This window comes from Balaenoptera acutorostrata, chromosome 4, assembly GCF_949987535.1.
Source record: "Balaenoptera acutorostrata chromosome 4, mBalAcu1.1, whole genome shotgun sequence".
In the NCBI taxonomy this organism is placed as follows: Eukaryota; Metazoa; Chordata; class Mammalia; order Artiodactyla; family Balaenopteridae; genus Balaenoptera; species Balaenoptera acutorostrata.
Genome location: NC_080067.1, coordinates 132,345,366 through 132,371,178, shown reverse-complemented (window position 1 = coordinate 132,371,178; position 25,813 = coordinate 132,345,366). Strand labels below are relative to the sequence as shown.

The window sequence follows — 25,813 nt, the reverse complement described above, 5'->3', positions numbered from 1 at the left end:
ATTATAACTTTTGAAAAAAAAAAAATAAACCTTTTGCTTTCTTGAAAAATATATAATTTAAATAGAGAAATCTTACCCCCCAAAATTTCATGCTGCACATTTCACAAGTCAAAGGCATGTGGAATAATGAAATCTATAAAATTAAAAATAAATTAGTTCTTACAGAGTCAAATAACACTAGCACACAGAAACCTTACTCATGACAGGATTTGGGTGAATCTACTAAAATGTATATACATTTCTCAATAAATCATATAAAAACATAGCAGGTAGGAAAATATGTTTATCAATGTAATTTCTCATTTAGAAGATATTATAACAACAGTAAAGTCAATTAAAAATAATAAAAATCCTTGTTTCCAAAATCTTAATAAGACTACTTTTTTATTTTTAACATCTTTATTGGAGGTTAATTGCTTTACAATGGTGTGTTAGTTTCTGCTTTATAACAAAGTGAATCAGCTATACATATACATCTGTTCCCATATCTCTTCCCTCTTGCATCTCCCTCCCTCCCACCCTCCCTATCCCACCCCTCTAGGTGGTCACAAAGCACAGAGCTGATCTCCCTGTGCTATGCGGTTGCTTCCCACTAGCTATCTATTTTACATTTGGTAGTGTATATATGTCCATGCCACTCTCTCACTTTGTCACAGCTTACCCTTCCCCCTCCCCATATCCTCAAGTCCATTCTCTAGTAGGTCTGTGTCTTTATTCCCGTCTTGTCACTAGGTTCTTCATGACTTTTTTTTTTCCCTTAGATTCCATATATATGTGTTAGCATACTGTATTTGTTTTTCTCTTTCTGACTTACTTCACTCTGTATGACAGACTCTAACTCCATCCACCTCACTACAAATAACTCAATTTCGTTTCTTCTTATCGCTGAGTAATATTCCATTGTATATATGTGCCACATCTTCTCTATCCATTCATCCGATGATGGACACTTAGGTTGCTTCCATATCCTGGCTATTGTAAATAGAGCTGCAATGAACATTGTGGTACATGACTCTTTTTGAATTATGGTTTTCTCAGGGTATATGCCCAGTAGTGGGATTGCTGGGTCGTATGGTAGTTCTGTTTTTAGATTTTTAAGGAATCTCCATACTGTTCTCCATAGTGGCTGTATCAATTTACATTTGCACCAAGAGTGCAAGAGGGTTCCCTTTTCTCCACACCCTCTCCATCATTTATTGTTTCTAGATTTTTTGATGATGGCCATTCTGACCGGTGTGAGATGATATCTCATTGTAGTTTTGATTTGCATTTCTCTAATGATTAAAATGATGTTGAGCATTCTTTCATGTGTTTGTTAAAGTGAATCAGCTATACATGTACATATATCCCCCTACCTCCTCCCTTTTGCGTCTCCCTCCCACCCTCCCTATCCCACCCCTCTAGGTGGTCACAAAGCACTGAGCTGACCTCCCTGTGGTATGTGGCTGCTTCCCATTAGCTATCTATTTTATATTTGGTAAGACTACTTTTTAAAATTAAGATACCCTACCTCCCTTGATCATATTTTTACAAACTTCAAATTATATTTTAGTTAATATTAAATAACAAATATATTCATGTAACAAATATATGCATGTTTTTTTAAAAAGAAGCATATTTATTCCACCAAGCTAGAATAACCATTATAACCACTTGATATTTTTCTTTTTATCAAATCCAGTTTTGTCACACATGTATACATGTGTGCTTTAAAAACTATTTTTATTTTCCTTAGAGTAGATACGATATAGTTTGCTAATTTTTCCACTTGGCTACAAAATAAGTATACTAATTTCCTGGAAGTGTAGTGATTTTTATCTTCATTGGCATTTGATTTTTGGGCCCAGAGTTTTGACTCTTCCTAATTATGTTAGCAAAATATGACATCATAATTGCTCTCATTTCCATTTACATAACTTTAGTGATACTAAATATACCCCACAAATTTTGTTTTAATCTATATATCTTACTTTGTATCAATGTTTTTTGCTCACTTACACATGGATATCTTAGATACTTCCTTTCAATTCTTTTAAATTTTTTATATGATAAAATATTAGCCTACTGGTAACATTTTAAATACAAGTATTGCCTCTATAGTTAACTTTTTGGTTGTTATTTCAAGATAACAATTTTATAAAGTATTTATAATAGCAATATTTTCAAACTAATATATACAATATAATGGATTTGTTTATCTTCCATCTCCCCCAAATGAAGACTGGTTAAATTAGTATCTACAAAAGAGTACGAAAGATTTTCTGCAATTCTGCTTAATTTAATTGTTAATTTTTATTCTTTTAAAGTGTGCTATCTTAAACCCAGATTTATAGTATCATTTGTAAGAATTCTACAGATGAATCTTTCACAGGACATAGTGGCACTGTAGATGCTAGACAAGACAGTTTCTACCTAGGTTTGAAATTCTTATGACATTTCAAGTCCATTTTTAACTTAAAGAGAATGAGAAATTGCAAGGACTTCAAATTTACAGTGTGCCTGAGGCGGAGATGGAACTGAATTCAGCTGGTACTATTATTCATGGTAGACAAAGCTAAAAATTGAAGTTGTATTCCTTAAATAGTATATTAAATGTGTCTTGAGAAAAAGTTCGTTTAATGAGGGAAGAAGTTTTCCAATTTTAGGCTTTCTAAATGACTAAAGCCATTATGAAATGCAAATAATCTGAATTGAAATTATTTTGTCTTTAGGTTTGAGGGAAAACTTTATATGAGCGCTTTATTTTTAAGAAAAAGTCATACTTATAGATAGTAAAATCTAGTCTGTAAATTTCCGTAGTCTCAATTTAAAAGAACACATCAATGTTTTAAAACTTTTTAAGTGAATTTCTTTTTTTTTTTTTTAGTAATGTGCCAGAATGTTCTTAAGCCGTGTATCATAGTGGACTGTATTTCTTTTTTTTTTTTAGAGAGCACCACCTTCTTTTTATTTATTTATTTATTTATTCATTCATTTATTTTTGGCTGTGTTGGGTCTTCGTTTCTGTGCGAGGGCTTTCTCTAGGTGCGGCGAGCGGGGGCCACTCTTCATCGCGGTGTGCGGGCCTCTCACTATCGCGGCCTCTCTTGTTGCAGAGCACAGGCTCCAGACGCGCAGGCTCAGTAATTGTGGCTCACGGGCCTAGTTGCTCCGCGGAATGTGGGATCTTCCCAGACCACGGCTCGAACCCATGTACCCTGCATTAGCAGGCAGATTCTCAACCACTGCGCCACCAGGGAAGCCCAGAAGTGAATTTCTTAAATGAGCATTTAAGTTAATTAATATAAGCAATCAAGTGGAAAAACTTACATGCTTTCATTATAAACCCTAAGTCTTAGAACATTTGGGTCATCAAGAAAATAACATCTTACAAGTTATGATTATGTGTCAACTTGGCTGGGCTAAGTGATGCCCAGATAGCTGGTATAACATTATTTCTGGGTGTGTCTGTGAGGGTGCTTCCAGCAGAGATTAGCACTTGAATCTGTAGACTAAGGATGACCCTCCCCAATGAGGGTGGCCATCATACAATCCATTGAGGGCCTGAATAGAACACAAGAAAGCAGAGGAAGGGAGAATTTGCTCTTTGCTTGAGCTGAGACATCTATCTTCTGACCTCTAACATCTGTGCTCCTAGTTTTCTGGCTTTCAGACTCAGACGAGGATGCATGCCAATGGCTCCCCTGGTTCTTGGGGCTTTCGTTTTGGACTGGAACTGTACCACTGGCTTTCGTGGTTCTCCAGCTTGCAGATGGCAGACCATGGAACTTCTCAGCCTCCATAATCATATGAGCCAATTCCTATAATAAATCCCACCTTATATATATCTCTCTATATTCTATTAGTTCTGTTTCTCTCTAGAACCTAATATACAGGTTAAAGTTTGATTAACTGTCTAAAGAACTATTTATAAGAGATTGGGAAATGTCATAAACTTATTCACTTGCATTCTCGCTTTCTTCATTATTCACCATAAAAGCAGGAAAACAATGTACTTTAGAAGTGATTAGTTTATCCTTTCCTTATGGTGATGAGTTCCCTGTTAGTCTCAGAGCCTGGAGTTCTAGAGTCTTGCTCTACACCGTTTGTTTTTGGCATATCTATTCTTACACACGGTCTTCTGTATAGCTGAACTTTGCAATGCTCAGCCTACGAATGTACAGTTCAGCTTTCAGGTCCACTCTTAATCCTTATCTCATTTGTTAAGACCAGTGCACTATTTATCAGTGAATTCTCGAGGCACTGTGACGGCTAAACCTCCCCATAGGCATCTTACTGCTATCACTTTCCGATCTCAAGAAGCCCAGTTTAATTGAACACAGTTGGCTCAAAAGTATGAGACTTTGAATCCCATCAGCAATCCTTCTTTACTGTGTAATCCACATGCAGTGTGATTTAAGCCACTTCCTAAGTTTTGTCTAAGTACATTACCCTCCAGAGATTTCATTTTCCTCTAAGAGGGAAAGGGCTCCTTTGCTCTTCAATTACATGTGTAGATAAGATGTAGTATGACAGCTCTTTTGGAGAGACGACTTCCACCATTGATCCAGTATACAATATACCTGAAGCTGTGAAAACTTCTGGTATTACTCATGAAAATAAATATGATGCAGGAGTTGAAGCCTGCAAAGTTACAGCTGGCACTTGCATCTTTAAAAAGGAGGGGATATTTTCATTGCAATATTGAAATATAATTTGTTAGTTTCCACATATGTTAAACTTTATAGAGTTTATATCAAGCGATGTGTAGAAATACAGAAATAATGATTGAATATCTGTCTTAAGGAAACAAAATCTATTTCATTAATGGTCATTTTTTTCAACATTTATTTTATTTATAAAAATAACTAGAAGTTAAATGAATCATGATGCATTGCATCATTTTACTGTGTGACTTATTTCACTAATAATGACTATCTACCAGACTCATTTTATTCATTCATTCATTTGCATATTTGTTTAACATATGTGTGTGTGTGTGTGTGTGTGTGTGTGTGTGCATATATATATATATATATATATATATATATATATTTGAGTACCTATTAGGTTCTAGTGAGAAAGACAGACAAAAATTTAATAAATACATAATATATACTCAGAAGATGTGGCAGCCCTGGATGTGTGTCACCAGTATCTCCCTTCAAGAGAAAATCTGCTGCAAAAAGTGCAGTTGGCCTACAGCTTCCAGAAACAATGCCCTTGGAATCTGCTTCCACCCTGGAGCCGTGAGTGGACAGCACCAGCCAATGACCGGGCAGTTGGGGGAGTAGGGCATATCCACTTTCGCCCATCACAACTCTCCTCTAACAAGCCATCTTTGCTCTGGAGCTCTCTGTTGGGCTGGTCAAGAACTTCTCAGGGTTGCACTTTAGTCTAAAGCTCTGTTTAACCCTCTCTTTTCCTCCCTCTTCTCCAATACCTGTCAGACCTGCATTGTGGCTTACCTACACCTGCTCCTTTTCTCCTTTATCTTCCACAGAAATACTGCCAGTTGAATTACTTGTGCTTCTAACTCTGTCTTCGTGCCTGCTTCCAGAAAGACATGATCTGACACAGATGGTGATAAATATAATTTAAAAAATGGCAGCATAATGTGGTAAGGGGTTGGGTTTACCATATGGGAAATGGAGGTTAGCAACTTTAAAGCACGGTAAGAGAGGCGTCCCTGAGAAGATGAATTTTGAGTAAATCCTTAAAGGAAAAAGGAGTGATCTATATGGATAGCAAGACAGAGGGAACTGCCAGCCAAAAATCCCTTCGAAACCCATATGCTGGTTCAGTGTGATGGAGGGAGGCCGCATGCTCTTCGCTCATCATTGAAAAAAGCTTGTTGGAAGAAGGATGATTTCATGAGTCCCTACATGATGTAGAAGCCACAGTTCTCAAGCTGTGAAGTCAGGGACGATGTTCCCACAATGCAGCGCTTTAATGAAGTCATGCTTGTAGAAAAGGAATAAGCCAGTGAAATGGCTTTGCATATATTTTTATAAGATGAACCATTGTTCTAGGAGGAGTCAAAGTTGGTATGAAATTCTCTAGTGGTTTCCAAGCACTTCTGAGGATAAAAGCTAAAAAATATGATGTAATAGTTATAAAAAAATTAGAGTGAAATGCATTGTTAAAATAATGCACATGTACCTTGTATATTTACTCTGAATTTTTGTTCATCTTTCATCAATATTATTGTACATGTCTTTAGGAATAACGTTTTGAAGTTTTTCTGTTTCATCCCATTATGAAAACAATAAAAATACAAAACCAAACCATTAGATTACTTTGGGTCTCAGGATGAATATACTACTCTGCTGTCAATTATTCTCAAATCTCTGCAAAATCAGTTAAAATGCCCTCTTGAGAAGCAGCTAAAACATAAAAGTGTCATGTGTTCCTCTGGTTTGAAATAGAAAACCAAATGATGTGGAGTAAATACACAGGAAGGAAATGGGAAGTATGACAAGATAAATGATGTTAAATAATTCCTAAAGGTTAAGGTTGCCCTCCGCCTATATAGTAGTGGAAAAACACTGGACTGGGAGTCATAAGTCACCAAATGAAAAGTGCTAATAGAGTGAAGGAGATGAATGGCACATATACAAGTGGCGGAGTAGATGGCAAGCATATTTGAATTGAGGTGGGTATGTAGTGAAGAGTTGGTTAATTAATTTATTTTTTTAATTAAAAAATTATTTAATTTTATTTTTGGCTGTGTTGGGTCTTCATTGCTGTGCACGGGCTTTTTCTAGTTGTGGCGAGCGGGGGCTACTTTTTGTTGTGGTGCACAGGCTTCTCATTGCGGTAGCTTCTCCTGTTGCGGAGCACAGGCTCTAGGCGCTCGGGCTTCAGTAGTTGTGGCATGTGGGCTCAGTAGTTATGGCTCGTGGGTTCAGTAGTTGTGGCTCGTGGGCTCTAGAGCACAGGCTCAGTAGTTGTGGCGCACTGGCTTAGTTGCTCCGCGGCATGTGGGATCTTCCTGGACCAGGGCTCGAACCTGTGTGCCCTGCATTGGCAGGTGGATTCTTAACCACTGTGCCACCAGGGAAGTCCCTGGTTAATTTATTATAAACCCTGCAAATGCTCAAATGGAATCCAAGATAAGGTTGAAGAAAGAAGCCTAATAAATCGTAAATCTCACAGTACTTAAAGATGAACTGAAATGCACATATCCTCAGCATACTTTTCAATTCTGACACTCTCTTCTGGAAGGAGGGGCCTGTCAAAATAGGTTCCAGTGGTCAAATGATGCATCTTCTTCCCCAACACAGAGCAGCACTTTCTGGTTTGCTGAGAAAATGTTAAGTTTACCCTTTGGATGTCCAGTCCCAGTCAGTGCATTGCTTTAACAACCGTTTTCCAGGGACTGTAGCAATAAAACATGGCAAGAGCAATGGATTTGCAGAAGATGAAGGCGTTGCCAAATCCCCAAAGCTTTGCCTGCTTCTGTGTTGACAGAGGAAGGCAGAGGAACAGATGCTAGAAACAAACAGTTCTCAGGGCAGGAAAAATAAACACTAAAGGAAAACTGTATTTTCCCAGAACAGATGATTAAGAAATTAAAATATATGATGATAAAGGCTAGGTCCAGATGGCATTTATTTCTGACCACCCAAAGAAAAGAAAAATTATGGACAAAAAAAATGCAGATCCCAGAGATAACTAAATTCGCTGAAAATATACCTGAAATATACAGAAGACAAGGAAACTGAAATATACAGAAATATACCTGAAATATACAGAAGACAAGGAAACTGAAATATACAGAAATATACCTGAAACATACAGAAGACAAGGAAACTAATTTTTTTTATTTTGAAAGGAATATGGGCACAATAGTTACTATAATGCTATCTGACTAAATATCAAAAATAATATTGTATATACTTACTAATTATTGCTATCAGATTAGGGTAACGATGAAAATTTAAATGATTAGTTTTTTTAACTTGTAGAAAAACAGCAATTAATGTTTTGGTTTTTATTAGTGCTTTTAAGCAAAAATTTCTCCTCCTGGCTTTTTTTGAAGTTAGGTGTGGTCATGTGACTTAGTTGATCGTTGAAATGGGTGGAAGTAATGGGTGTCACTTGCAGGTGGGAGATTTAATGCCTAGTGCATGATTCACCATGCCCCTTTTTTCAGTCTTGGCAATTGTGGAAGCAACTGAGTTGCAGTGTGGTGTCCTGAATAAGATGAAGTACAGGAGAGCAAGGTATAGCAAAACGGTTATAATTCTAAGTCACTGAATTTGGAGTATTGCAAAGCATAACCTTGACTCTCCTGATGGATGCAAATATTTAGTAAAATCAGCATATTCACAGGATAACAACTTAATTTTTTATTCAATGGCTTTTATAGAATAACAGTTGTGTGGAATTCTACCCAAAGAGCTTGGGCCAGTTCAAATAAATAGAATTAGCAGGTCTTGTGCAAAAGACTATGTCATCTAATAAATATTGAAGAACCTAATTTTTTTTTCCCAGAAACATTAACATATAGACATGATTCTCATTTCAGAGCTAAAGAATCTGGGAACCTGTGCATCACATGCACTAACTGAGACTCAAAAAGCAGTGATACTAAGAAGGGTGAGGTTGGAGTACCTAAGTAGAGGCTGAATTTAGATTTTTAAATCTATTCTTGGGCCTGTGCTATAAGAAATAAGGATTTGAGCCCAGAAAATTGATCCAAAGACAGGCAATAAATCAAAGAGGGCAGGGGAGGGACAAGGTGATATAATATGTTACATTTTCCAGCATTAATGAAAGACAGGCAACCCCAGATCCAAGAAGCCCAGATAGCCCTAAGCAATACAGATATCAAAACAAAATAAAACAAACGACAATGAAAACAACTTCACACAGACACATCATAGTCAATCTTCTAAAAACCAAAGATAAAAAGAAAACTTAAACGGAGCCTATGTGGGGGGCGGGAAGTGAAGCATTATGTAGAGAGGACCAAAGGTAAGAAATACTCAGATTTTTCATGAAAGATTTTATAGAACAGAAGACAGTTGAATGGGAATGCTTAAAATGCTGAAACAAACAATAGTGTCAACCGGATTTCTATATCTAGTGAAAATATCTTTCAAAAATGGAGGCATAATAAATACTTTTTCAAACAAATACCAAGAGAATTTATTGCCAGAGACCTGTAATACAAGACACATGCAAAGAAATTCCTTAGATAGAAGTATGAAATCTGATGGAAATTTAACATTAAACTCTAAAAGATAATCGATTTTAAAGAAAAATTGTAATAAAGTACTCTGAGTTTATGACATATGTAGAAGTAAAATGTATGAAAAATAGTTCAAAAGGTGGGAAAGAGGAAATGGAATTATACATGAATGGTGTAAAAATATTTGATAGTACTAATTCTAAGTTAAAAATGTTTATTTTACACCCTTGAGAAATTCAGTAAAATTTTTAAAAAGTGACATAGTGACAACCCGCGTCCCCTGCACTGGCAGGCAGATTCTCAACCACTGTGCCACCAGAGAAACCCTTATTTATTTATTTATTTATGGCTGCGTTGGGTCTTTGTTGCTGCACGTAGGCTTTCTCTAATTGTGGTGAGCGGGGGCTACTCTTTGTTGCGGTGCGCAGGCTTCTCATTGCGATGGCTTCTCTTGTTGTGAAGCACGGGCTCTAGGCACGCGGGCTTCAGTAGTTGTGGCTCGTTGGCTCAGTAGTTGTGGCTTGCAGGCTCTAGAGCGCAGGCTCAGTAGTTGTGGCGCACGGGCTTAGTTGCTCCGCAGCATGTGGAATCTTCCCGGACCAGGGCTCGAGCCCGTGTTCCCTGCATTGGCAGACAGATTCTTAACCACTGCGCCACCAGAGAAGCCCCTGTATATCTTCTTTAGTGAGGTTTCTGTTAAGGTCTTTGGCCCATTTTTTAATCAGCTTGTTTGTTTTCTTACTGTTGAGTTTTAAAAGTTCTTTGCCTATTTTGGATAACAGTCCTTCATCAGATGCGTCCTTTGCAAATAGTTTTTCCCAGTCTGTGGTTTGTCTTCTTATTTTCTTGACATTGTCTTTCACAGAGCAGAATTTTTTAATTTTAATGAAGTACAACTTATCAATTATTTCTTTTCATGGAGTGTGCCTTTGGCGTTGTATCTAAAAAGTTATTGCCATGCTCACTTCAGCAGCACATGTACTAAAATTGGAACGATACAGAGAAGATTAGCATGGCCCCTGTGTAAGGATGATGTGCAAATTCGTGAAGTGATCCATGTTTAAAAAAATAAAAAGTTATCGCCACAGCAAAGTTCATCTACATTTTCTCCTATGTTATCTTTTAGGGGTTTTATAGTTTTGTGCTGTTTTACATTTAGGTTTGTTATCCATTTTGAGTTAATTTTTGTGCAGGGTGTAAGGTTTGTGTCTAGGTTCATTTCTTTTTTTTTGCCTGTGGATGTCCAGTTGTTCCAGCAACATTTGATGAAAAGATTATCTTTGCTCCATTGTATTGCTTTTGTTTCTTTGTCAAAGATCAGTTGACTATATTTAAGTGGATCTACTTCTGGGCTCTCTGTTCTGTTCCTGTTTTTTAAAAATGGTACTTCCTTCTAACAACTATGCAATTAACTTATTTTTATGTTATTTTTTAGTTTATTTTACTATGTAAGATACATAAGAGCAAGCAATTTTTAAAACTACTGCATCCCCAGTAAAGAACACGTTTCACAATATATATAGACACTCTGTAAAAATTTGTTGAATGAATAAATGAGTGAATCACTGAATCAGAAAGTTTCGAAATAAGGTATAATAATACTGACTGCTTGAACTTAGCAGCTTCTGTCCTCTGGTAAATAGAGATGTGAAAGAGGGACTTCCCTTGCTCTTGAAGAAAATACAAAGTTTTAGATCCTATATATTTTTAATTTACAGATTCTATGTCCAGAGCTGATAAGATTCTAATTCTTGTTTTTAAGAATAAATGTAAAAGGAGTCTGACACAGAGAGAGAGAGATATGAGTGCCATATTGAGACAATAGGAACTATACTCCATTTCTTATTTTTTCTCAGATGTCTTTGAAGTTTATTAAGGAAAGGGGACATTCCTTTTCTCAAAAGAATTGTGATTTTTCTCCTCTTTTCTTGGAAATCCCTGTGGATAGTACTGAGCTTACAGAATCAGGCATCAAAGAAAGCTCTATTCTGCACTGTAGTGAACTAAAATAGACTACAGTTTAAGAACTGTTGTTTCCTTATGCATTTCTCCCTTTGGAGACGTTGACACACACATTTCTGAAATAACTTGGAGCACTGGGTTCGTTTCATCTACAGGCTTTTGCTTATCACACAAAGCTTCTTGGCTTAAATTGTGCTTTGGTGGACGTCCCCCTGTGCCTGCAACTAAGAGTTGTGGCTTTCACAGGGATGGCAACTCCTGCACAAAGAGCAGCCTGTGTGATAATTCAGACATAACTAGGTCAATTTCCTTTACTTATTATTTTGCCGTAGATTGTATTCATGTTTCCTTTTGTTCTTGGAGACAGTGTTTCAAATTGTAAAAGTAATGAATACATTGAACAGTCTCTTTTGAAAGGAAAGTATTACAATGAGATAAATGTTATTAAAATATATTCCTTGAAGGGAAGTCCTTCAGGGCAAGGTAATTTTGCTGAACATATACTTGGTGTTATAATAACATATACAATACTACTTATGTTATTTTATTGGGATAATAATAACAGTTTCTATTTTTCTTCCAAGCCACTCAGGAGAGATTGTGTGTGTTGTGGGGGAGGGCAGAGGTGTTGCTTCAAAAAGGCTTATTTCATTACATGATGTTAGTTTAAGGAGAATTTATTACTTTTATATTTAGAGAGAGATGGCCATTGGATAAATTTTTCAAATTACTATCTAAGGTCATGCAGATATGGACAGACTATGATTGTTATTTTTAGTAAGGGCAGCTGAAGAGATGAACCCATAATGATAAATCCAATATAATCAAAATGTTTTTGTTCATCCTTGACTGAGATACAATTTTTCACAAAATATCATTTCTGAAAAGAAATTAGACTAAGATGAAGTGCACTGCTTTTATATTTTGGAAGGATTAAAATTTAAATAAGTAGGAATTGGAGGCCCATAGTGTTTATTTTTTCCCTACTAGAGAGGAGGGGTGATTTGTGAAATGGCAGCACTATTGAAACAAGGAAAGCTAATTGTTGGAATTCCGCACAATTCCAGGAGAGAGAACAGAGAGCTTCATTTTATCTCTGATTGATCAATAGATCATGTTCACTCAAACAACATTTATTAAACACCTCCTATGGGCTGAGCACAGTGCTAGGAGCTTGGGATGCAAATATGAACACACTGAAACTCTTGGTCTCATGGAGTATATGTTTCAAAAATAAATTACTACATATGCTTTCAGATGGTAAGTTTCTTATGCAACTTGGTTTGCACTGTAAAATATTTTATTAAAAATTTTCTGATTATAGATATGGTATGTGAAACTACCCATAACTCTACTGCCTAAACAACTGTAAACATTGTTTTATCTTTCTAATTATATAACTATATTAAAATATTGCTTTTCGGGCTTCCCTGGTAGGGCAGCAGTTGAGAATCTGCCTGCCAATGCAGGGGACACGGGTTCGAGCCCTGGTCTGGGAAGATCCCACATGCCGTGGAGTAACTAGGACCGTGAGCCACAACTACTGAGCCTGCGCGTCTGGAGCCTGTGCTCCGCAACAAGAGAGGCCGCGATAGTGAAGAGGCCCGCGCACCGCGATGAAGAGTGGCCCCCGCTCGCCACAACTAGAGGAAGCCCTCGCACAGAAACGAAGACCCAACACAGCCAAAAATAAAAAAAATAAAATAAAATAAAATAAAATAAATAAAAAGCACACTTTAAAAAAATATATATCTCTTTTCACTTAGTATCTATTTGTACATTTAAACATACTGATCCTAATGGTTATAAGATTACACAGAAATAAATAATCTATTATTCAGCATTTAGGTTGTTTTTAATTTCCTGCTGTTAGGAAGAAGATTTTTGTAAAATGTCTTTGGGTGAATCAGAAATCACTTTTAGGATAAATTCCTATAAGTGATGTTACTCAATACAACCATAAGGAAATTTTAAAAACTTTTGGTAATATTTTCAAATTGTACACTTTGCAAGAACAATCTATTTTAAAGCTGTTCAGTTAGGGTCTTAGATTAGTGACAATTTCCATTCTCACTTTCATTCTAATATTGGTTATTGTGTTGCATATTCCTCAGTACTCTGTGCAAAATGCAACATTTTCTCAAACATTATTCACTTACCTTGCTCCTTCAGTTTAGAGGATTATGGTGATGGATAAATAAAATTGCAGAGTGGAGATAATTTCTTGGAATGACAAAGCCTCTGCATATATTCAAATTTGACTTCTGCATTATCTGGTTATTGCATTTTCAGAGTTAGTTTTTATCGGGGAAGATTTCACCTGTGTTCGTGAAAAGCAACAATGCATTTTTCAGCATAACTCACTGAGGTCAATCTAAATACCACACACTACCCTAGTTCTGTTGCTCTAAATACCATTTTTAGCATTGGGAATCACCAGAGAAAGGGAAGGAAGTAACCCTGAGCTACTTCAGCTCAATTCAACAAACGTTTATTTATCGTCTATGACATATCTGACTCCATCTAGGTACAGGTACTGTAACCATGTGAGTTGAGGCCCAGTTACCCTGGGTATTACATTTAGCTCTGGAATTTCCTCACAGCTAGCAGAAAATTCCCAATACTTGGGATTATGTCCCATATGGTGCCCTGCGCTAGTCTTTCTATATAATAATTATGATTTATGCTTTTCTCACAAGAGCTATCCTGTAGTATTCAATTCTGAGAAGTAAGGAAAAGAAAGTGTTTCATATTTTCTAGACACACATCAACTGGAAATTGACCGATTCCCTGAATATGCCCTTAATATTGGTTAAACAGAGTCAATACGTGGGAGGTTTTTGCTAGTCACTTTGAATCACCATAAAAGACTGTGGATGTAGCTCTGAGAGAATATGATGGATGCTCAGTGCAGGGTAAACTTAAGAAAGAAACTCAAAACTCGATTTAAGAGATAGAAAGGAAATGTAATTTCAAGAACATAAATAAAAGTTTGTTTCCTGAAATGTGTGTTTTAAGTGAATCTGATGTTTTGCCACTTAGTCAATAGAAATTGAAAGTATAAATAAGTGAATTCTGAGATATATTTGTAGTCTTATCAGATATTGGGGTGCCGACGTCTCATTTAGTGTGGTGATACCCACTCACGGTGAAATATTATATCTCTCTATATATATTTTCCTTCCTCCTTCCCTCACTCCTTCCCTCCCTCCTTCCTCTTTCTTTCTTTCTTTCTCTCTCTTTCTTTCTCGCTCTCTCTTTCTTTCTCTCTTTCTTTCTTTCTCTTCCTTCCTTTCTCTCTCTTTCCCTTTCTTTCTTCCTTTCCCTCCCTCTCTCTCTCTCTCTCTCTCTCTCTCTCTCTTTCTTTTCTTCCCTTTTGTGTTACATGGTAGTAAGGAAGCCCCATCACATCAGAATTCTGCTCAGAAAACTCCTGGCAAGGGACACACTGCTAAATACAGAGTGAGTGTGTATGCCAGATTGAAATCTCCATGTGATTTTGTCATGCAGCATAATGAGCTGGCAGCTAAAAATGAGCACAAGCAGATTGCCTTTCCTTCCCTCTATTTGCAGTTATTCCTTTGGAGAATATTTGTCACCTTTGGATGGAGCTGAATTCCAAATATTTTGCTCATTTTCCAAATTCAATTTTGAAAAAATTCTATTTGCCCTATCAGACAGACGACCCTCCAATTTATCAGCTCTGGCCTTAGATTACATTCTCCCACTTTTTAAAGATGCACATAATAGCATGACTTTAAATGCACCGACTTAAAATTATCCTTTTAATAGGAGGAAACTCATTTTTTCCCCCAAAATGGTTTTCAGCACTGTCTTCTGTCTGAAAGTGTATCTGAATTCAAGAAGACCATTGTCAAATAACTAGATGTGTGTGTGTGTTAATAATGCTCGGAAATTGCCAGAACTCCTAAGATTAATTCTATCTTCTAACTAGAGGAGAAAAAAGAAAAAAAACAACAACTGTTAAAGAACATATCATTGTAAGTAAATTTTTTTTGTGTGTGTAGAAAACATATAGTTTTGTCTATTAAACCCACAACTGAATATCACTGTTTGTTTGGAGCAGAACGACATGAAGCAGTTGATTAAAAAATTTTGCATATCTATACTCTAACAGTAGTGTAAGTTAAAGCTGTATTTTAAGAAAGTTGTGGTTTAGTGGAAGAAAGTTCAGGGTCCTGAAAGAACAATAGCAAAAGGAGCCAATTATCTTTAAATTGTCTGGTTCAGTAGGAAGAATCCTTTCATCTTTTTTCACCAAAAGCATTTTTAGGCAAGCCTAATATCACTATTTCATACTAGTCTGTGTTTTTCCTGGACCCTGAGTGCCTTTGGGTCAAATCCTGGCATTGCTATAGTGTTCATGATTTGGGGTAAGTTACACAAATTTCCTGAGAGTTGTTTTATTTGTCTGTTAAGACATGAGACACAGTGTGAGGTTTCACTGAGTACATGTGAAGAAAAATCTCAACTTTGTTAGATTTAGGATACATTGATTCACTTATTCTGTCATTTGAACTAGAGAGCTACCAGCTGGACCCTTGTCCCTTAGCATATATTTTACCTTCATTAAGAATTAATGAGCTTCCTCAACTTGGCAAAGGACACCTACAAAAACCCTACAGGCAACATTACACTTAATGGTGAAAGACTAAATGCTTTTTCCTAAGATCCAGAGCAAGACAAGGATGTCCACTCTCACCACTTCTATTCAACATTGTACTGGGGGTTCTAGGTAGGATAATTAGGCAATAAAATGGGAAAAATAAAGGCAGACAGATTGGAAAGGAAGAATTAAAACTATCCTTATTTGCAGATGGCATGATCTTGTTATAGAAAATCCTAAGGAATTCACTAAAAAAACTATTAGAACTAATAAAGTTCAGCAAGTTTGCAGGATTCAAGATCAATATATTGAAAAATTGTATCTCTATATATTTGCAAAGAAAATTCCAAAAATGAAATTAAGAAAACAATTTTATTTATAATGGTATCAAAAAGAATAGTACACACATCAAAATTAAACAAAAGAAGTACAAAACTTATGCTCTAAAAACTGTATAGCATAGTTAACAGAAAACAATAAATGGAAAAACATTCTATTTTTCATGGATTGGAAGTCTTAATATTGTTAAGATGGCAATATTTGGCAATATTTCCAAATTCATCTACAGATTCAATGCAATCCTTTTCAAAATTACAGCTAGCTACTTTGCAGAAAATTACAAACTGCTCCTAAAATTCATATGGAAATTCAAGGGATCTAGAAGAGCCAAAATGATCTTCAAACAAAAATAACAAATGTAGAGACTCACACTTTCAGACTTTAAAGCTTACAACAAGGCTATAGTAATCAAGACTGGCATAAGGATAGATATACAGAACATTAAAACAGAATTGAGAGTCCAGAATAAACCCTCACATTTATGCCCAACTAATTTTTTACAACAATGCCAAGATCCTTCAGTGGGGGAAAGAATAGTCTTTTAACAAATGGTCCTGGGACAACTGGATATCCATACACAAAATAATCAAGTTGAAACCCTACTTGATATCATAATGTAAGTTAAATAAAAATGGATCAAAGAACTAGGTGTAAGAACTAAAACTCTAAAACTCTTAGGAGAAAACATAGGCATAAATCTTTGTGATTTTGAATTAGTCAATGGTTTCTTAAATAGGACATCAAAAGTGCAAACAATAGAAGAAAAAAGAAATAATTAGATTTTATAAAAATTAATTTTGTACTTCAAAGGATACTGTGAAGAAATTAAAAAGTCAACAGAATGAGAGAAAATATTTGCAAATCATATGTTTGATAGAGGACTTGTATCTAGAATATGTAAAGAACTCTTACAAAGCAACAATAAAAAGGAAAATTACTCAATTAAAAATGGACAAACGATGTGGATAAATATTCCTTCAAAGAATAGATACAAATGGCCAGTAAACACATGAAAAGATGCTCAATATCTTTAGCCATCAGAGAAATGCAAAAAAAGCACAATAAGATACTACTTCACACCAAGTAGGATGGCTATAACAAAAATGACAGATTATAATTGTTGGTGAGAATGTGGAGAAATCACAGCCCTCATGCACTGCTGGTAGGAATGTAAAATAGCACAGCGTCTTTGGAAAACAGTTTAGAAGATCCTCCGAATGTTAAGTATGGAGTTACCATATGAACCAGCAATTCCACTCCTAGGTATATATCAAGAGAAATAAAAACATATGCACATACAAAACTATGCATTACCTATGTTAATACACTAAAAACCATTGAACTGTACACCTTAAATGGATGAATTGTATGGCATGTGAATTATATCTCAATAAATCTATTAAAAATGGAATTAATGAATGTAAGTGGCTTTTAGCTTGTGTGGTATGAAAACATTTAAAATCACAGCATCCTTCCTATAAAAAGCAATCATATTTAGACAGGACATATCTAGTTGGAATAAATGGCTAAATTCATGTGGGTACCAAAAGCAGTCTAGTATGGAACATTTTCTGTTTAGCTAAAGTAGCCATTTGATCTAAAACAAATAAAAATGGAAAAGTCAAGTTAACCTGTAATTGATTTACTAGGAATGTTATGTATTGGCATGCACATAAGAGAAAATAAATTTTATACACATACATATACACTATATATATACTATATACACTATATACTGTATATATACAGCATATAGTTATATATATGCCTGTATATGCATGTATATATAGTTGTGTTTTTTTATATGTTTAAAAAAAATTATTATTTTTAAATTTATTTATTCAATTTATTTATTTTTGGCTGTGTTGGGTCTTTGTTGCTGGGCGCAGGCTTTCTCTAGTTGTGACGAGCAGGGGCTACTCTTCATTGCGATGCACGGGCTTCTCATTGCGGTGGCTTCTCTTGTTGAGGAGCATGGGCTCTAGGCGCACGGGCTTCAATAGTTGTGGCACACGGGCTCAGTAGTTGTGGCACGCGAGCTCTAGAGCGCAGGCTCAGTAGTTGTGGCACACGGGCTTAGTTGCTCCGCTGCATGTGGGATCTTCCTGAACCAGGGTTCGAACCTGTGTCCCCTACATTGGCAGGCAGATTCTTAACCAGTGTGCCACCAGGGAAGCCCTTATTATTATTTTTTAATCTGGAGAATTTTAATATTTGGGGATGGATATTTTCAGTTACTTTTTTAAAAAAATATATACTATAGTGATCATGGAGAGAAAATGGAATCCAATATGTGTGCTGTATGTATGTGTCTGTGTTTATATACATATCTATATATATCTGTATAAAGTGTACTTCACATGTTGAATGAGTTAATGATTGATTTCTTACATTTTCAGCTGTGTCATTTTATTTTATATTTTAAAGCTCTGCACAGAGCATCTGTAATAAATAAAGCAATGGAGTGAATGCAGGGACTTCCAGGCATATCCAGTAATGAGTGCTTCTAAAATGATACAATTTCATCTTATATTTTTTTTTTTTTTTTTTTTTTTAAATTAATTTATTTATTTATGGCTGTGTTGGATCTTCGTTTCTGTGCGAGGGCTCCCTCCAGTTGCGGCAAGCGGGGGCCACTCTTCATCGCGGTGCGCGGGCCTCTCACCATCGCGGCCCCTCCCGTCGCGGAGCACAGGCTCCAGATGCGCAGGCTCAGCAACCGTGGCTCATGGGCCCAGCCGCTCCGCGGCACATGGGATCTTCCCAGACCAGGACTCGAACCCGTGTCCCCTGCACTGGCAGGCAGATTCTCAACCACTGCGCCACCAGGGAAGCCCTCATCTTATATTTTAATGTTACTTCTCTTCAGGGTGTTATGTTTGTGCTATTGGAAAAATGTTAAATTATTGTTTGCATACTCTGAAGAATATTGTGCCTGAGAGGAGACAACTTTTCGTATGCAGAGGCATAGGCAAGTGGGAAGTTCCTTCTTCCTGCTTGTACATTCCAGGAACGTAACCAGGGAACAAAACAGGTTACTAAAAAGAGAAAGAGTATAGGACTGATTGACTGCTCATTTAAAAATTGGCAAGTGTCCTATGTAGCTAGCAGGCTTGAAAATTATCCCAAACTAGAGTCATTGCTGCTTAATTGTAGACATGCCTAAGCATCCAACTCAGTCTCTCCAAATGACACAAGTGCTTCTTGTATGATGGAAATGCAGGTGAATGTTTCCTACATGCCTAGAGTACCAACCTAGGTTTAGTTTTAGATGCTCAAATGAAAGCTATGCCATACTGGTTTCTTTCTTTCTGATTCTCTTCACCATGTCTGAATACAGATACTGGCGTGAATGTACATTAGCGTATAGTTTATAAACAAGATGAAAGCAACAAATGAACAATGTTCCCTATTGATCCCTAGACCATGTACTGCATTAAACATACAGTGTAAAAGTGGTAATGAAAGTGGGTAAATCTTTGTGCATTTATTAAAAGTTACAATCTGATATTTAAGAATTTTGAAAACCACTTCAAAGTGAAATGAGTATTTTAGTTGATATTTGGGTTATCTTTGATTATTAATATAAAAGAACTAGATAAAAATTATCTAAAATGTTGGCAATTTTTACATAGTTAGAACTAAGTATTTTACTTCTCCTCTGGCTTTGCCCTCAACAGAATTATTTAATGATTATAAATAAGTGATATCTTTTTTTGGTTACCTTAACAACCCCTAAAATTAGCTTCAGGGATTTCCCTATCCATCATTCTATGTAGGCTAGCTGGGGCTCCACTCTCATCTTCAAAGTTTGGAAAAGTGACTTAGGCCAAAGCCATTTTGTTTAGAGATGGGCAGATGACCAAAACTAAGCTTTAAGTATGAATCGTATGACCTATATAGGAACACTCAGAAAGAAATTTCCTTCTTATCTGTTGGTTAGAAATTAATGGGCTGCTACCATGTAACCACAAGGGAAGGATCTTTCTGAGGTTGAGGAGTAATGCTGAGGTTGCCCAAGAAAATGTAAGAAACCAGAGCCCGAATATATTATTAGTATTCAGCCAGTAACACAAATCAATAAACTACTTTTTGCTTAAGGCAGCTTCAGTCAGGGTTTCTATCATTTGCAGTGAAATGAACCCAATTTCACAAATTGTGGGAAATCCTCTTTACACTGAATAATTGCTTTTTACCAAAAACTGTAGTGTTTTAGAAGAAGTTAGATCTGGATGTGATGAAAATTGGCTAATTCTTAAAAATATCCCATTGGAATTACAACTTAAGAATTCTCATTTTATCTTTGTCATTCTTTTCTTAGAAATATTGTTCTTTTCCTCCAATACAGAAGGTGGTTGACATAATTTTATCAAGGCTTTACAAATTACGAGAAAGTAGATGGAAGTAAGACACGATGCCTTCAGAAACAAGGATCCTGCTGCATTTTGTGTTTCCATCTTTGATTTATTCCTTTGTGTAAAAGTAGTACATTGAATAGTCACAATCTTTAGGCATCCACAAAGCTACCAGGAAGAGAATAAGAGGCACAAATGAAATTTTAGCCTTATATCTTGACTTATGGATGATGTTAGTCTTGATCAGATCCTTATTTCAGGGATCTTCTGTATATCGACTTATTCACTTCTGAAAAAGATAGTTGTAGTCAAAGAATAAAAGTGCCCAGTGATCTCTGTTAAGCTTTGCCCACCCAGTACCCAGATAATTGTAGGCAGGAATTTGTATGCAACCATAGGCTTCTGACTCAATGGTGAGGGGAGTTTGGTATCAGAGACTTACTTGAATAGACTGTAATAGTGATCATCCTTGATTTAAGACTTGGTATTCCTCCTCTATTCTCTGAAACTGAAGCTCACTCTCAGCACTCCTTTCTGCATTTTTCCTATCCTGTTAATATTTATCACTATTTATCACATGCCCTGGTTCTAATGTGCAGGGACTGTTGTTCAGCTTAACTTTGGCTGAACTTTTGAATATTTCCTCCTTTTCTCCAGTCTTCTCTTTCTTCAGTTAGATTGTGGTATAGTTTGATCAGGCAGTCAGACATTCAAAGGGGTCATCATACCTAATTCCAATTTCAGTAAAAAAATAAGTACGTATATATATGTATTTATATATTTTTTTCTGGCTCTTCTCAGAGCACGAGAATTCTGCCTTGCTTGTTCTCACCTTTCTTCTAGAAAATAAAACCCATCTCAAAGTGTTCCTATCTGCTGGCCTCTTGCTTCAAGTACAGACTCCTTTAGCTTCCCTATTACCAAGCTTCACTCACACATGAGGAAACTTGGCTTTTAGTTGGGGTTGCTGACAACTCTGTCCCTGAATTTTTCTTTGAGCATTTTCAGCTGTAACCCTTGGATCCTGTCCTTCCTGACAAATCCTCACTGTCTATAGGACTTCCCACTGGTGGCTGCCTTTCCTTAAGGGTGTGCCCTTGTCAGAGTTCAGCTCTTACTTCCTGACCCTGTGTTGATAATGCATTCTGGTACATCACATCAACTCTTTTCCCTTGGTTTTCATTTCTCTTTGCCTAGATGCCCAAAGGAATAGCAAAGTGTTTTTCAAGCTATGAGATACATTATGACTGGATTTTCATTGTGTTAAATATTTTAAGATATGGGCTTTTAAAAATGTTTCTTAGAAATCACCATTTCAGTGTTGGGAAAGTTTAGAATCAGAGAATATCTCAAATTTTAAAAAAGGTGGATTTTGTTTGTATTCTTTTTTTGGTCTTGCTTTAAAAAATATGTGAACTCATTATATAATAGCTACTAATTCCAAGTAATTCTCTTTTGTTCTTAATTTAGTTCCTTATTGTTATTTGGTATGAACTTCTAAATTTTATTTTTATTAATGGTGAGGAAAATCAAGCCAACAGTAAACATAGGGAAATACAGAGTCCATATGACTCAACCCATATGAACAATACCAACAATTTAACACAATGTGAAATATGATTTTTATTTTTCAAGCTTTGTGTGTTAGCTTGACTTCTGGGAAAACAACACTTTCCTTGGTCTGCTTTGAAAACAGGGAGTTTTCTCTCATCGACTTTCCTGAACTTTGTTAAACATTTGTTGCTGTTTTCTGCTTGTCCTCTCTTTCTCTAATTAAATGGTGATCGAGTTTGACAAGACAGTCAAAAATTCAAAGTGACATATGGAGGCTTTCCACTCTGTTTTCTATCTGGGAGAATTATGAAAAAAGAATGAGGGAAAGGGGGAGGAATGGTGAAAAATAGAGAGTTATTGCAGTGATGAAGGGCAGAAGGAAATGTGATATGAGACAGGAATGAAGCCAAACAGATAAAAGAATTGGGGATATGCATTTGGGTCTTTCACTTTATTTTTGCAAATGGGGTCCCTGACTGAAACAACATTATTACTGAGGATGGAATTGAAAGAGCATGATGCCTGCCTCCTTCTCTCTCTGCCTTCCTTTGTTTTTCTTTTAAGCTTTTATTGAAAAATGACACTTTCCAGTTTCTCTTACCTCCACACTACGTATACTGTTTTATTACACTTTCAAGCTGTTTAAACTAACTTGAAAGATTGACTTTAAAGTTTAAGTAATTAAGTATAGAATTAATGCAGAAAACGTTAAAGTTATGGGTCTTCTGGCAACTTAGAAATAAAATGGCAAATTGATTCCCAGATGCAAGATGATCCTGCATCAAGATCTATAAACCAGAAGAAAAATAGATTTAGCTAAAAAATGAATTCTTCTGCAATAACAATAACTTCTGTTTGGCTGATTTCAACTTCTAAAAAATTAGAAAATGATTCTTGTCTTTTGACACAGCCAGGATTAATGAGAATGAATGGGAACTATTGCAAGATGAGAAAGTGTTATCCATTAATTGTGACAGGAAAACTATACTCATTTGTTTGCTTGGGATCTTACAGTCACTTTTCATGTGAAGAATTAATTGAATGCATTAAACATGTTAGTTTAAAATCAAAATGAGCGTTTCTTTGCTCACCCTTGAGTAGGAACATGCTGAGTGACATGAGTAGGAATGGTGCTCTATGTGATGTAGTGAATTGGCTTTTTCTCTGAGTACAGATTGTTTAAGCAATTGGAAAATCTTCATTGCTTACTATGTATATTAAGGCATAGGTTAGGCAAAAGTTCACTAAAGCTGTTGATTCATCTGCATATGAAATGTCAACTGCTATCCAGGAGAGAGTGGTAAATGTTCCACAGCCTTGTAAATTTGCCTAATAAAGGAGAGAGTGCATTAATTTACCATTAACTTGTTAAACCTCATTGCAATATTTTCACTTTTTATACACTTTACGGGTCGATTGAAATAAAAACTGCAAGAGTTTTATGCAGTCAGAGGAAAAACATAACTAGGTTTTGCCTTTTGAATACTATCATAGAACGTCAGAATGTTTTAGTCTACAAACAGTGAAGGTTATTCATTGAAGACAGATATGAACTTCCAGATGGTAAGTAAAACACTTTCTAATCAATTTTTATTTATACCTACTGTAAAGATGCTGCTTTAGTAAGTGAAGACTACAATACGCTCTTTGGTGGCATCTAACATCTTGTGTAATGCTTGTAATAACTGAAAGTTCTGAAGAGAAACAGGATAAGGTCGACAAATTGAAAACAAGCATGTTGCTACCTGTTTGCCATCTCAGAATTTCAATCAAGCTGTGGTTGAAAATATTAAGAAAGGATTCTTGTGATAGCATAGAAATGATTAAGAAAGGTTATATTGGTTAGAGTTTACATAAAGAAGATAATTTAACATAATTCTCATTATAAACATAATTTTCATTAAATCCATGGCTGTGCGTGGGCATAGGTTTGAGTTTCCTTACATTCTGTACATTACGTTAAATGTTGTTTTTTAAAAAACTGGTTCCCCCCCCCCCCCCAGAAAATATGTTAAAACAAATAGCCAACCATTGGAAACATCTTTATTTTTTGTATTGGAGAAAAAAATGCAAATATTTTATACTGAATTTTTATATGAATTATGAAGCCACATCTTCCCAAATCAGTGAAGAGTTATAGGAAGAAAAAAAATAGTTTGACTTTATTCATTCCCAAAACGTCTCTATATTTCATATCCTATCGAATGGATTTTATGATGTTCTTTTTGAATATTTGCAGTCATTATCTGGAAAATGTAAATATTTTGAAATGTGTCATCAAAGGTATATATTATTTTCTATATTTTAAGCTAGCCAATATGAAGAAACATTTTTGAACCCTGAAGGTAGGATCCTTTAAAAAGAGATTAATTCCTTCCAAATAGCATCACCTCTATGTAAACACAAAGTATAATTAAAACTGTAATAGGAGCAGGGCAGATGCAACCTATAGAGGGGCGGGGCATATGCAACCTATAGCAGCCCTGCTCAGACATTGGTCCGCACAGCAGTGGCCCCTCCCTCTTCCCACTCCTCTGTATAAAAGGAACCTGAATTCAGACTGGGACAAGATGGTCTTTTTCAGATGCTAGTGTGCCATCTTCTCAGTCTGCTAGCTTTCCGATTAAAGTCATCATTCCTTGCCCCAAAAACTCATCTCCCGATTTATCGGCCTGTCTTGCTGCGAGCAGAGCGAGCTTGGGCTGGGTAACAAAACTACTTTTTAAGGCTTTGCACACTTGTATGATTTTAGGTGACTGTGTTTCTTTTATGTCTTTGCTGATTGTCTCCCATCCCTACTTGCCCCATTCTGGAGTGCCTTCCATCACTCTCCTAGAGTTTGGTTCTGTGAGTTAAGCACACAAGTTAGTCTTGTCTGTGCAGTTGGCTAAATTACTCAAAAAAAAATTTTTTTTGGCTCCATCTGATGCCTTTAGTCATAGACACCTAACATCATACCCGGAGGTCAAACAACCCGAAACTCACCATAGATAGCCACTCTCTTCATTTGCAATCCTCCTCCTTACCCCCAGAATGAGAAATTCTAGTACAAAAATGGGCTTCTGAATTACAGAACTAGTTTTATTTAAATTGCTTGGAAAGAAAATATCACTTCACACCGAAAACTCATTTGTTGTTAAGACCCCAGCTAACATGTGTTGCTCCTTTAAGCAAACTAGAGCTCTCCTCTCCCCACACGAACACACATACCTCCCTTTGAGTAGATACAGCTCTGTGGCTGCACAAAATTTTTAGCAGAGCACACACTAGATTTCTGCTGCCATGTGCTTCTTAGCTGGGCACCGTTCTGCAGGGACCCAGCATGTTCAGTCCTATATAAATTGTAATCTCCAGATTAAAAGATGTAGAGACGATTTCTGAAAAGAAATAGGTGACGGATAAATTGGAAACTGGAATAAACGTGCATGTACAAAATACGAAGTATTTAACTTTTACATTATACTGATAGGTTTAATTTTGACTATATTAATAATACATGTTTATTTTAGTAGAATTCAAACATAAAGAAAAAAGAAAAGAAAAATACCAATTTTCCCAGAGTTAGCTGTTATTAATATAAAGTTTTCATATTGTTTTTATTTTTTTCCAACAAAGCTCTCACATATTTATTACTGAGCCAAAGCACTAGTGTAGAAACACTGACACAAAGAGAAAAATCATTTTCCCAATAAAACACATCCAGCTGTTCAGATAGTAGTGATGTTTTCAGAGTGGTATGGTAAGACTTAAGTGACCCTGACACAGAATAAATATGTGTGCCGCCTCACATAGGGCTCC

General features: G+C 36.0%; 1 non-coding gene across 1 annotated transcript; it reads left to right on the top strand.

The window, feature by feature from the left end:
- The first annotated feature begins 10,135 nt into the window (after window positions 1–10,135).
- On the top strand, window positions 10,136–10,242 carry LOC114236057 (U6 spliceosomal RNA). Its single transcript, XR_003622095.1, has one exon. It is a non-coding gene; the product is annotated as a U6 spliceosomal RNA (small nuclear RNA).
- Window positions 10,243–25,813: the final 15,571 nt, after the last annotated feature.